The 13,672-nt window shown below is 37.1% G+C and overlaps 1 long non-coding RNA gene across 1 annotated transcript in view; it reads right to left on the bottom strand.

Annotated features, from left to right (window-relative positions):
• Positions 1-3,439: 3,439 nt before the first annotated feature.
• Positions 3,440-13,672, bottom strand: part of LOC128859968 (uncharacterized) — a 64,055-nt gene continuing 53,822 nt past the window's right edge. The window contains exon 3 of the long non-coding RNA XR_008454205.1: positions 3,440-3,995. This is a non-coding gene — a long non-coding RNA (uncharacterized LOC128859968). The remainder of the gene's footprint in view (positions 3,996-13,672) is intronic.

Below are 13,672 nucleotides of genomic sequence, written 5' to 3'. Positions count from 1 at the left end.
GGTAGTTTTATACTTACGAAACGTGTCGAAATTTGGCAAATTGCAAATTTGATCCACTCCTAAAACCACGTTGGTATTCGCCTAGTATTTGTTCAGCACACCCTTTCAATATCTTAATAACAATATTGGATTGGAAAACGTTTTAAAAATGTGGCTATATAAATTGTAACTTAAGTCTTTCGTTTAAAAAACAACCGGCTTGATATAACTTTCGAGATTGTGGTAAGTAACAAATGTTTCCTTTTGGTTAGGTGCTTACCATACCAGCCGTTTGATAAATACTAATAATTTTCATTATCTTTGCACACAACAGGAGTCTTATTTTTCTTAAAATTTTGTCTCACACCATAAGTGTGCTGACTCACCACATCCCTACACTATCTAACCTTTGGGTACCGAGTCACACACAGCCCTAACCCCTAGAAACCACCCCTATCATACCGCGAGCAGGCTAACCCACATAACCGCAAGCAGGCTTTCCCACAAACTCCAAATTTACATACTATTAATCCATATATTTCAGGCCCTCAAACCCAAGAAAATTAGTAAGCGACTATATCATGTCTATGTTATCTTAATCGATTTTCAGGTGTAGGAAAATTTCGAAACATGAAAATTTCAAAATGCGATATCTCTGCGAAAAAAAAATGATATTTGAGCAAACAAAACGCCATTTGAAAAAAGAAGGATTGTATTTAAAGATGCCATCCTTTAATTTTGGTGAAAGAAAACATCTGCAAGGCTACATAACCTCAAATATGGGCAAAAATTGGGTTTTTTGCACTTTTAGGTTAGGATATCTCGAAAACTCAAACTAATCAATTAATTTTAGTTATCAATCCGAATTTTGCATGGACAGAGAAGCAGATATTAGTTTAAATTATATCGGATACTTTTCCTTGTAGACTAGTGTAATTTATCTCGGTTTATCCATCCTCTAAAAACATAGAAAAAGGTAAAAAAATTGTTCTTGAAGATAGTCGTGGGGGTCAGGGACCAATGTAGTTCATTATTTTTTGCGAAGAGACGAGCTGAAGCACGGTTTGTGTTAAAAGTAATCAATGCTTTCTGTGGCTAAAAAATCTACCGCAGGCATCATTACCGTTGACGAGATTTTGAAAAACCATCATCGGCATGGCTCTTCTCAGATGGCTCGAAGCCCATCAAGTCACATTAAACTCGATACTAAATTAAAGTTTTTTAGAAGTTTTTTCTTCTTCTTCCTCTTAATTGGCGCGATAACCGTTTACGCGATTTTGGCCGAGTTTAACAAAGCGCGCCAGTCGTTTTTTTCCCATGCTAACCGGTGCCACTTGGACACACCAAGTGAAGCCAAGTCCTTCTCCACCTGATCTTTCCAACGCAAAGGAGGCCTTCCTCTACTACCATCAGCTGGTACCGCATCGAATACTTTCAAAGCTGGAGCTTTTGTATCCATTCGGACGACATGACCGAGCCAACGTAGCCACTGGATCTTTATTCCCTGCGCTATGTCCAAAAATCTTACGCAGAATCTTTCTCTCAAACACTCCAAGCGTCGCTTCATCGGATGTTGTCATGGTTCAAGCTTCTGCGTCATACGTTAGGACGGGCATGACGAGAGCCTTGTAGAGTGTTAGTTTTGTTCGTCGTGAGAGGACTTTACTGCTCAGTTGCCAATTTAGTCCAAAGTAGCACTTGGTGGCAAGAGAGATTCTACGTTGGATTTCAAGGCTGACATTGTTATCGGTGTTAATGCTGGTTCCTAAATAAACGAAGCCCTTTACAACCTCGAAATTATAACTGTCAACAGTGACGTGGGTGCCGATGCGACTGTTTGTTTGAAAACAGGAGGTACTTCGTTTTACCCTCGTTCACCAGTTTGGAAAAGGCAGAACAGCGCGGTTGTTGATGTCAATATCATCGGCATTCGCCAACAATTATACGCTCTTATAAAATATTGTGCCTGAGCGATTAAGTTCCGCGACTCGTACGATGCTCTCCAACATTAGGTTAAAGACGTCACATGGCAGCGGGTCACCCTGTCTGAAACCTCGTTTGATATGAAACGGCTCGGAGAGGTCCTTCCTATTTCTGACGGCGCTGCTGGTGTTGAGCAACGTCATTTTGCAAAGCCGTATTAGTTTTGTGGGGATACCAAATTCAGACATCGCGGCTAGAACCTTATAGGCGATATTTAGAAGACTAATCCCGCGGAGATTGACACAGATTTCAGGATCGCCCTTCTTTGTTGTTCTTTAGCTGCGTTATCGCTATTCTCACGCCGTCATGGTCGGGTAACGGAACGACAATTCCGTCGTCGGCGATTGAGGTATCGGGATCTTCACATTCTCTGTGACATGCGCAGCTATCACTGATTGTCCGGTTCGAGAAGTGTTCCGTCCATAATTTAAGCATGCTCTGGATGTCAGTCACCAGATCGCCGTCTTTGTTCTTACAGGAAAACGCCTCGGTCTTAAAACCTTCTGTAAGCCGTCGATCTTTGTGGTAGAATTTTCGGGCGTTGTTCCTATTGGCCAGCATTTAAAGCTCCTCGCACTCACGTATTTCGGCCTCTTGTTTCCTCTTTCGGATAATACGTCTCTCTTACTTTCTTAGCTCTCTGTAGCGTTCCCACATGGCTCGCGTTGCGCCCGATCGCAGCGTGGCTCTATAGGCAGCATCTTTTCTTTCTTTGGCAACATGTTTGTTTCCTTTCCATTATTTTGCCCACTTCGAGGGCTCCACTCCAAGCAGTAAATAAAGATAATTATGTGAGCGCATTGAAACATTTGTGGGTGAATATTTGTCCCAACGGCCCGCAATTGTCGATAAACCAATCGAATATTATCGAATAATAATCGAATAAAGAATATTAACTCCTTTTCTCCTAACATTTGAAGTGACAATAGTGAATTCGGTTTGGCAACTCTGACAGTAAATAAAATACTTAGAAACTGATTTTTAGTGGCTGCGGCAGAATTGTATATTTGGCGCAATACAAAATCCATACTGACACTATGATCATTTAAGACGGTCTACGGTTATCTGTTGTCGGTTGCCAATTATTCTGCTGACACTATTTCTTCGCCAACTTTACTGCTGCCAGCTAATATTACCATATCGGCATGTAATACATTGCACACAGTAGAGCAACAAATACATTCAAATGTACATACATATATATGTACGTTCGACGAAAGTTTGTGTTTTCTCGCGCCGGATATTGACTTCTGACTGCAGTCTGTGCTCAATTATGTTGTTGACCGTATTTTTCCTTTTTATGTATTTTATACAATACATTTTTAATTTTTTGTTATTTAATGGGGTTGAAGGTTGTTGTCGATATGTGATAAATGTTAGTCAAGAGGTAAATTTGCTATCTTGCGCTTTAATGCGTAATGAAATGAAAATACTTGTAGGTGAACTTATCTATGTATCTCCTTTAACTTACCTTTCAGTTAAACAAACAGTTGCGCTTAGCTGGTGATTGCAATCTATAAGTTGTAGCTAATTCTTGGAATTTGTGATTATTTAAGTCCCTAAGTTTCGGACAATATTAACGTTTCTCAATCATTTATAATTCTTCACTTATTTATTCACGCACGCACTGAAAAAATTTCGCAATAAAAATTCTTTTTTATTGACCTTGTTTGCATCCCTTTGCCTTAGGAATTATTACTTTCTGTATATTTTGTGTAATTTGCATATTTTTTATTATTATTTCTCATCACTTCTCTCAGCTGAAAAGGGAAGCAAATATTTTTGTAAGCTTATTTATAGGCTATGAATATATTTTCGCACAACAACTTTTTTTATGAGAGTGGCTGCGTTCTATCGGGCTTACTCTGTGTTATTGGACAGTTTAAGTTATTTTATTTTAACAATCACAAAGCGTTGGTATGTGAATACTTTAAAAACTTTTTTCTTGAATTTTTTTAGCTTTATATTGCTTCTGGGAATATCAATATTTTGCAATCATTTCCTGTACGTAATGCAACATTTTCATCACCAATCTGAAAAAGAGAAGAAAAACAGTTGTATTGCTTTTTTATAAACCTGTTTGAATTTCTGTTTTTTATTACTTTTAATATAATATGTATGTATGAAGAAAAAAAAATGTATTCGTTAAAACTAGATCCTGTTAACTTATCAGCAAATATGTAAGGAAGTGAAACATATATTTAATTCCTGGTAGCTGCTGATGTTAAGTGATAGTAAAACCTGCCAGTATCATATTATAGAACAAAAGCCGTGATTTTCTGAAGGGGTTGTCTCTCGGGGAAAGCGAACAATCGAATGCTGCTTAAGGCTTCTCTTAATAAAAAATCTAACAATTATGTTTATATGCTTTCAAATCGTAGGAGTACATAACAGTATTGCTACCATTGAATATCGACTACGTAATCCTTTCCGGCTCTGAAAGTATTCAGTGCGATACCACCTGGTGGTAGCAGAGGAGGAAGAAGGCCTTTATATGCTGGAAAGATCAGATGGAGAAGGACTTGGTTTCACTTGGTGGGCCCAATTGGCGCCGGCTAGCATGAGAAATAATGACTAGCGTGTTTTGTTAAACTCGGCCAAAATTACATAAGCGGCTATCGCGCCAATCAAGAACGTCCTTTCCATGACCATTTACTCCTTCCATATAAAATGCACAAAAATCTTGATTACTTACTAAAATATGCCGGTGTTTACTTGAAAAATAATAATCTGTATTGTATTGATAAGGTATACAAAATTGTGCTTACTAAAGGAGCCGTGGCGCCGCACATAGATCTGAAATTTTGCAGGAAGATATAAACCTTCACATGAACTTGGTAAATGAATTATAAATATATACATATACCTAAAGAGACGTAGTACCGTTCTGTGTCGGCATAAAACTGTAGGTCCCTTCATTTGGGCGGAATACACGAATACGCCTATCTGGTTTCTCAGTAACTTTTTATCTTTTTATTCACCAAAATTTATTTTCATTCTCCATCTACATACTTGTCTAAAAAACTTGTGCCAGCGATTTTTCTATTCCTCGAAGCACTTCCGATATGCGGCTTTTGGTAGTGTCTTGAGTTCTTTCAGCGGGCTTTACTTCCTCAATCGGAAAGTGAATGCCAGTTTTGTCATGGGTATTTGCAGTTTTAGGGGTAAGGAAAAGTCACTCTGTGAATGCGGTGGTTAAAGCATGATTACAGTTTTGCTTTTGACCAAAAATTCAGATTTTTTCTTTATTTCTTTTTTTCTTAGAGAATCCTAAAGAACATGAAAATGCATGCAACCTTTATAACTACTAATTAAAAAGCAAACTAAAATTATCAAAAGGCTGATAATGCCAACATATCTGGGTGAAACGTTTACAAACATAACAAGAATATAAAATCGACAAGCAAATAAGGCGTTTTTCAATAGGTGCGCTTCTACTTTTTTCCGATAGGGAGGGCGAACGACGCAATATTTTTTATGTTTCGCTTATCATTTGTAAACTTCATTAGCATACATTTCATCTTGGAACGCTACTCACTTGAGCAACGATTGCAAATCGTGCAAATTTTTTATGAAAATAATCGTTCTGTTGAGCAAAAAAATCCAAAAAATCATCTTCAGTGATGAAGCTCACTTTTGGCTCAATGGCTTTGTCAACAAGCAAAATATGCGTTACTGGGCAGAAAGCAATCCACACGTGATTCATGAGGCACCGTTGTATCCCGAAAAAATCACTGTTTGGTGCGGCGTAATTGGCCCATATTTTTTCGTTGACGAGAACGATCGCCACGTTACTGTGAATGGAAATCGATACCGCGACATGATAAACGATTATTTTTGGCCGCAATTGAATGGTATGGACTTAGACGACATGTGGTTTCAACAGGACGGGGCTACAAGCCACACAGCACACGCTACAATTGATTTGTTGAAGAGTAAGTTCGATGAGCGCATTATTTCCAGAAATGTATCGGTCGAATGGCCGCCGCGCTCGTGTGATTTGACGCCTCTAGACTATTTTCTTTGAGGTTATGTGAAGTCATTGGTCTACAGAAACAAGCCGGCGACGATTTGTGAGCTCAGAGCCAATATTGAACGCGAAATTGCTGGAATTTCGGTCGATTTATGCAAAAGAGTGGTTGAAAATTGGGTTCAACGATTGGACTTCGTAAAACGTGCACGCGGTGGTCATGCAAAAGAAATCGAATTTCATACTTAAGTGAAAAAAAATTAGTTAAAAAAGTCAAACCGTTTGTGTTTTATTCAAAAAAGTTCAAAAGTTGAGACGCTCTTACTGAAAAACGCTTTATTTCTAAGCCACATGAGTTTTTAGCCTATATGGGAATTTAAGCTTTAAAATTTCAATTCCGCTAAAAGGCATTTATGACTTCATATATATGCTTATATTTGTTTGTACAGCATATCGCTAACCAAAGCTATTTGCTTAAAAATATTAGCTATTAATTTCACATAGAAGGAATAAAGAATGCGCATTGCGGTGGGAAGTCTTGTACATAAAGGTACATAAATTGGTTTTATGCACTCGACGATGGCAATAAAAATCCGCACTTACATACTCGTACACTAATACACTTTCAGCAATCGCATGAGTTTTTTTTACTAAATTTATACATCACCACGTACGAGCGTATACATAGGAGCGTACTTAAATTTGCAAGTACGGTTGGAAGTCCAAAAGGGGAGCTCGAGAAGGAGAAATAAGAAAGTATTTCCTCTCTCTCTCTCTCTATCTCTCTCTCCTTGCACTGAAGATGGTTTTACGATAGAGCAATCATATTTAATGTTGGATAACATTCATTCATTTACTAAATATTTAATATCATTAAGTGAACTTTTTAAATTGGTATTTAGTATAATATAAGGATACTCGTATATAGTAGATAAAAAAATGTGGTTTCTTGTGCGTTCAACTTTTAGAAAAGTTGTCCGAATGCAGCGAAAGACGATTGGTCGACGTTTCAAAATTGTAAATAATCACCGTAGGATGCTCAGCATTTCCCAATTATTGAATTTATCGTTTTTATATCTTTACTTATATGTCTGTAAAAGTGTAAAGCTATCACTTTGTAGTTGTGAAACTCCAAACGTAAGTTCATTATTTACTTTATTTTGCTATTGAGCATTACATTTTTGAAAAGGTACTAAGTAGTACAATCATGTATAGGGTTGGTGTTTGTTGTCGCGATATGTTGAATATTTTTTTATTAGTTTCTTTTATTTTAAAGTATTGTGTAATGCACACGCCGTGGTAGAGAAGTTAAAACTGTGATCATGGGCTTAACTTCATTAAATGTTTACCTCAGAGCTAAAGCTTGAAATGATGAAATACAATACTCAAAGGTGGGAGCGTGTGTAATGCATTTTTTCAAAGGAATGATAACGTTAAATGGAACTATTTTAATTGTATTTTAGTCATGAAAACCATTCAATAAAAATCATCCATGTGAACCATTCAATAAAGCCATCAAAAACTTATAGATTTTACCATTCACAGCATCAAACAAACTATAAGTTAAACAACCCGGTTACGGGGGTATACAAAGAAATGGTACCGGACGAGGCCGGTATTTATTCGTATCTCTTACAACCAACTCTACAAATTATCATAGTTCTAAAGCTAAGACTAAAAGCTAAGCTCGTGTGCTTCCAACGAGATCGGTATTTTGCTTATTATACGTTTCCTACAGGAACGCCAGTAGCAGCTCTGGAACATGTGGCATATTTTTGTTAACAAAAGGGAAAATAGGACCTAGGCAGAAACAAATTATGGGAAAAATATGAATTAATTTGGTACTTGTTTTTATTCCTTGATAATATATATTCTTAGGTGACATTCTCAAGAACAATTTGGAACTACTAAAGAACACATCTTTCTGCACCTATCTGTACTTCTAGTGGGAGCATAGGGCGGAAACAAAGGTTCACCTCCAATTTCTATAAACCGCTAAATGTCTGATTTCGTTCCAGGTCCTATTATGTTTTGCATATTTCATATTTCTTATAAATGAATCATTATTCATTTAAACTGATTTTGATTGAATACTGTGTACGATATTATATTGAACTATAATGTAAAAGCTGCCGCCGTAGCCGAATGGATTGGTGCGTGACTACCATTCGCAATTCACAGAGAGAACGTCGGTTCGAATCTAGGTGAAACACCAAAATTAAGAAAAACATTTTTCTAATAGCGGTCGCCCCTCGGCAGGCAATGGCAAACCTCCGAGTGTATTTCTGCCATGAAAAAGCTCCTCATAAAAATATCTGCCGTTCGGAGTCGGTTTGAAACTGTAGGTCCCTCCATTTGTGGAACAACATCAAGACGCACACCACAAATAGGAGGAGGAGCTCGGCCAAACACCCAAAAAGGGTGTACGCGCCAATTATATATATATATATATGTATATACATATAATGTAAAAGCAACGAGACTTTTCAATTTTCTTGAGTATGCTTTTTGTTGTCGGTCAAAATTTACAACTATTAGTTGAAAATATTTTAATTCGATTCGGATGGTACTCATATTAACAGCTTAAAAGTGGCTTAGTAAAATTATTTTACAGATCAGTGGGAATTCAATCAAGTGAAAAAGTGGGCAACAAGTTTGAAAATAATTTCATATAATTAATGCATTATTTTCCAAAAGATTTCGTTTTTTGTATATAATTAATTTAGCGTGGAAAAAAATTGTTTCACGGTAGTAATAAGCTTTATTTAATTATTAATAAGACTCATTAAAAGAAAAATGAAATTTTAGTTTATTTTTAAAAAACCTTATTAAAAAAACTAGTTGTAAAATATAAATTGAAAACGGGACAAAGCGATGGGTATATCGACTCCAGGACACTATGTTTTTTTGTCAAAAAGTTGGGACCCTTATAAGATGTTGTCTCATAGGAAATCATGCAAGGGGATTAGGCGTTTACATGCATGTTTTCTGTTATAGCTGCAGAAATGAAACAATGGAAACAATTCAACACCTTTTTTGCACATGCCCAGCTCTAGCCAGAAGTAGGAACCGATATGTAAGGTCCTTCTTCTTAACGAATATAAAGGGTTTTCTAATAAGAAGTGCTATTTTGATATTCAGTCAATGGTTTCGTTGCTTGTGTGGCACCTAGCGCCGTCTTATTGAAAATAATCAATCAAATCAAATACCATCCAATTCCTGCCAAAAAATCGTTAGTCATCTCGCGATAGCGCGATCCATTCACCGCAACTGTTGCTCCAGCTTCATTTTCGAAAAAGTAAGGTCCAATGACCCCGCCGGACCATAAACCGCATCAAACAGTCACACGTTGAGCATAGAGAGGCTTTTTAACAATAACTCTTGGATTTTCTGAGCCCCAGATCTGACAATTTTGCTTGTTGACGAAGCCACCGAGGTGGAAATGGGCCTCATCACTCAAGATGATTTTTCGATGGAATTCCGGATCATTTTCATGCACTTCAACGACCCAATCAGCAAAGACACGGCCGACTAGAGTTCTGGACTTTATAAGCCTTAAGACCCAAATCTTTATGCAAAATACGGTGCAATGACGTATGTGGAATACCTAATTCCAAAGAACGACGAGCAATGGACAAACCTGGGTTTTCTTCAACACTTTTGGTTACAACAGCAATATTTTCGGCTGTTCTTGAGCGACGTGCACGGGTTATATTCTTCATATCACTTACTTGTCCCAACAACTCGAATTTTTTCAACAATTTCTGTATTACGGTCCGACAAGGTGCTTCACGATGAGCTAAAAATGTTCGAGTTTTACAAAGCGTCTCTGCCAAATTTTCACAATTTTTATAGTGAATTTTAATAATTCGTGTTATTTTGAATAGGCCGCTATTTCGGTAGATGTCACTTTTGAAGATATCACTTTTGAAGCTGTTATTGGAAAACCATTTAGATAATCTATACACTTTAGGTATCAACAACCTTTACGCTTTGTTAAAAGTTCAGAATGGTTTAATATGGAAAGGGAAATATAGCCCAGCCCCTGCGGCTCACAACGGACTCATTTCGTGGTCTAAGTGGCATCGTTGTCTCGATATGCGATGCGGCTTCCAAACCTAACCTAAACCTAACCTTGTCAAAAAGTACTTTCGGCTTACTCTGTTATAGTTTTTTGAAAATGTATTACTCGCACTTCAATACTGCTTTTTAATCAACTCATATACAGTAAACTATTAAGCATCTCAATTTGTTTTTGAATAACTTTTTTTACTAAGTAAAAAAATGATTTTGAGTCATGGAAATCTTTATTTTGACCTTTACGCATTCCATTGCGTGTTTATTTTTATACTAGAGCTGTCCAGTTCACAAGTGGCAAATATGTTTTAGCATTACGTCATTTGTAAAAATTATAAATCTGCCGAAAGGGTGATTACATTTGCGTCACCTCATACAACGCTGATTGGATGCTCGAGAAAATCGCAGCACGGTGCAGCACGTAACAATAAAATTTCACAAGGAAGTCAAACGCCTTAATCAGCGAAATCATGAGTCAACACCTGAGAACTTTAATTTGGAGTTATGCCAGGCAATAGTTACTGTAAATGTCCCTTGGCCTGCGTTGCCAAATGCAACATTCAGAAGTTTTTTGGAGAAGTACACTCAGCGTACCTTCATGACGACCACGAGCAAACAACAGAAAGTATGAGGAGAACAAATTTAAAATTAGTCAGTGGGCAGGTTAGACTTTAAGTATAAAATAGACATGTTTTTGTTTAGTTTTAGGTGAGTTTAAATATAAATTTGTAAATTTGACGAGTTCACAAAAAAAAGTAAAACAATATTTATACAAATACGAATAATTGAAAATAAATAAAAAAATTAATATAATAAAATATTTGTATTGCAATTGATGAGACCACCTATTCAAACGGGCGCTATACTGAAAATTTATAGTAGTAAAGCTCAATGAAAATGAGTCATCATTTTTGCTACTCGCTAAGGACTTGGGTACAATTTTTTGAACAGTTATATTTCTTAAGTTGTTGTTTTCCATATTAAATTGAAATATTTCACCATTAACAATTTTTAAAACTCAAAGGCATGTTTTGAATTGTCATAATTTTGTAATCTTGTAGCAGATATGCATTTTAAGAAAAATAAAATAAAAACTTTTATTTTATTATCATTTGGAACTTTTAAGTTCATCTGATAGCGGCAAGTAGTTTTTATGAAAAGATTTTTCTTGGCGTAAATGTGCTCGGAGGCTCACCAGTACATGCCAAGGGTGACCAATATTAGAAGATAATATTTAATGCTACTGTCTGCAGTAAGTAACCAAGAATAAGCCGAAAGCTGGGGGTAATGGTAAGTTTTATTTAATTTATCGTTAAAAGCAACTCTAGAAAAATAGAAATATCGAATATAACACATACATTTTAAATAGGTTCTAGTGCAGAATACGTAGAATTCCTTTATACATGAGGCGTTTGAGTCAAAGTGGTATACTCGTGGACCTTTGTGCATTTAATTGAATCCATCACAGTCAACGAGCTTATGATAAAAAATAACTTTTCACATAGTTTATGCAACAATTTCATCACAGCCGTGCATACAACGCTAGAATAGGCAAAGCGAAAGGACCACGAAAGCGTGCAGAGAATTTAAACATACTATACAATTTACAGTATGCTGCTGGTAAGCGGCGCGGTGCTGTCATAGAGAAATTAATTTTGTAAATATCGCTTGAAATGATTTTTGATAATGAATTGTGTAATGATGTTCGAATGACTTGTGAAAGTACCGATACATATCAACGGACAAACTCTGGCTTTATCAACCAGTGCAAAGTACTTAGGGGTAATTTTGGACTCCAAACTTAGCTGGAAGTTCAACGTCGAAGAACGGGTAAGGAAAGCAGAAATTGCTTTATATGCCTGTAAACGTATGCTTGGAAGAAGTTGGGGTCTTCAACCTAAGCATACATTATGGCTGTATAAGGCGGTTATGCGACCCATTTTATCGTATGGTTCGGTAGTTTGGTGGAAAGCTCTAGGGAGAGAGTACAATACCAAATTACTCGGCAGAATACAAAGATCAGCCTGTGCAATAACGGTCGGTGCAATCAGATCATGTCCTAGAGAGGCTCTCAATGCACTGACACACGTTATTCCAATAGACCTACATATAAAGAAGACGGCAACCATGAGTGCATTTAGGTTAAATGAAACGGGTCGCTGGAAAAGAAAACTTATGGTCACGCTAGTCTATTATTGCGACAAACTCAGTTAACCTCGGTGAGGACTGACTACATCGTCCCGATGGTAACGTTCAATAGGAATTTTGCCACACTATTTCCATCTAAAAAAGAATGGAATAAGGGATTCTCTCTAAACAACTTGGATACCACAGTCTATACAGATGGCAGTAAAATGGACTGTGGTGTTGGAGCTGGTATATATTCTCATAGACTTGGAATTGAAAAATCTGTGCGTCTCCCCAATACCAGCAGCGTCTTCCAAGCGGAAGTACTAGCAATTGGGGAAGCCTGTAGGTTACTAATCGCAGATTTCTCTGTTAATGGCAATATCGCTATTCTTTCGGATAGCCAAGCCGCAATTCAGGCGCTGGACGCGACTATAACAACCTCTAAAGTGGTGGAGCAAAGTAGGAATAGCCTCACCAACTTGAGTGAAAACCATAGAGTAACCTTGATTTGGGTCCGGGACACCGGAACATAGAAGGTAATGAAAAAGCTGATGAACTGGCAAGAGCGGGATCTGCCATGAATAGCGCTTTTGCAGTACCAGTATTCACTCCACTAGGTGCGGTCAAGAATGCAATTTCCCTAAAATACCTTCGAATTGCAGATTGTTGATGGAGAGACCAGACGAAATGCAAAATCAGCAGAACGTTATGGCCCACCTACAACCTCAAGCAATCGTTGACATTAATAAACATGAAACGACGGGACGCCTGGAGACTAACGGCAGTCATAACTGGCTTTTGGTCTATCGGAGAACATGCAGCCAAAATGGGTATCCCTCACGATACAACAAAAACCTCTGAAAAACCTACTAGAGACGCGTGAGAATTAGTACCAGTTTTTACAGCTGGGTAAGACTCCGTCAGAAAATATGAGATTTGCAAGTGGCCTTTCGATTTCTTTGAAACTTTGGGAAATATTAGTTCTAGGTAAGATACATTCGAACCTAAAAGGATTTTGAAAAATTTTCAAAATTGAGTCATCTACGCCATGTTGAAAATCGGGACCGTGTTTTTTTCAAAAATCAATATTTCTTGAACCGTTGGATGGATTTCAATGCAATTTACAGACAATATAGAAACAAATAAGTAGTTTAAATTAGTATTATGTTAAAAAAAAAATTTCGAAATTTTGACCAAAAAAAAGTCAACAAATTTGTTTGAATCAATTTTTAGTTGATTTGGCCAGTTTTTTAGATTTTCTGTTATACACGTAACGATTCCTTATGATTTAACCTTTAATTTGAAAAAAAAAAAAATTTTATGGTGTCTATAATAGTTCTCGAGATATTGCGATTTTAGTGGAAGCGCGCACCGTGAAGTTCGCGGTTACGCAGCGCGGGAGTAGAAAAACGCGCACAGACCTGCAGCAGTCTGCTCCAGTCACTTCATACAGGAACACATAACGCAGCGCGCATTGCACACCTGTTACCTAAACCGTGCTTTAGATTTTGAAACTACTTCTTAAGTGAAAAG

Source organism: Anastrepha ludens, chromosome 4 (genome assembly GCF_028408465.1).
Source record: "Anastrepha ludens isolate Willacy chromosome 4, idAnaLude1.1, whole genome shotgun sequence".
Classification (NCBI taxonomy): Eukaryota; Metazoa; Arthropoda; class Insecta; order Diptera; family Tephritidae; genus Anastrepha; species Anastrepha ludens.
Note: the sequence above shows the minus strand (reverse complement) of the source record. Positions and strands in the feature narration are given on the sequence as shown.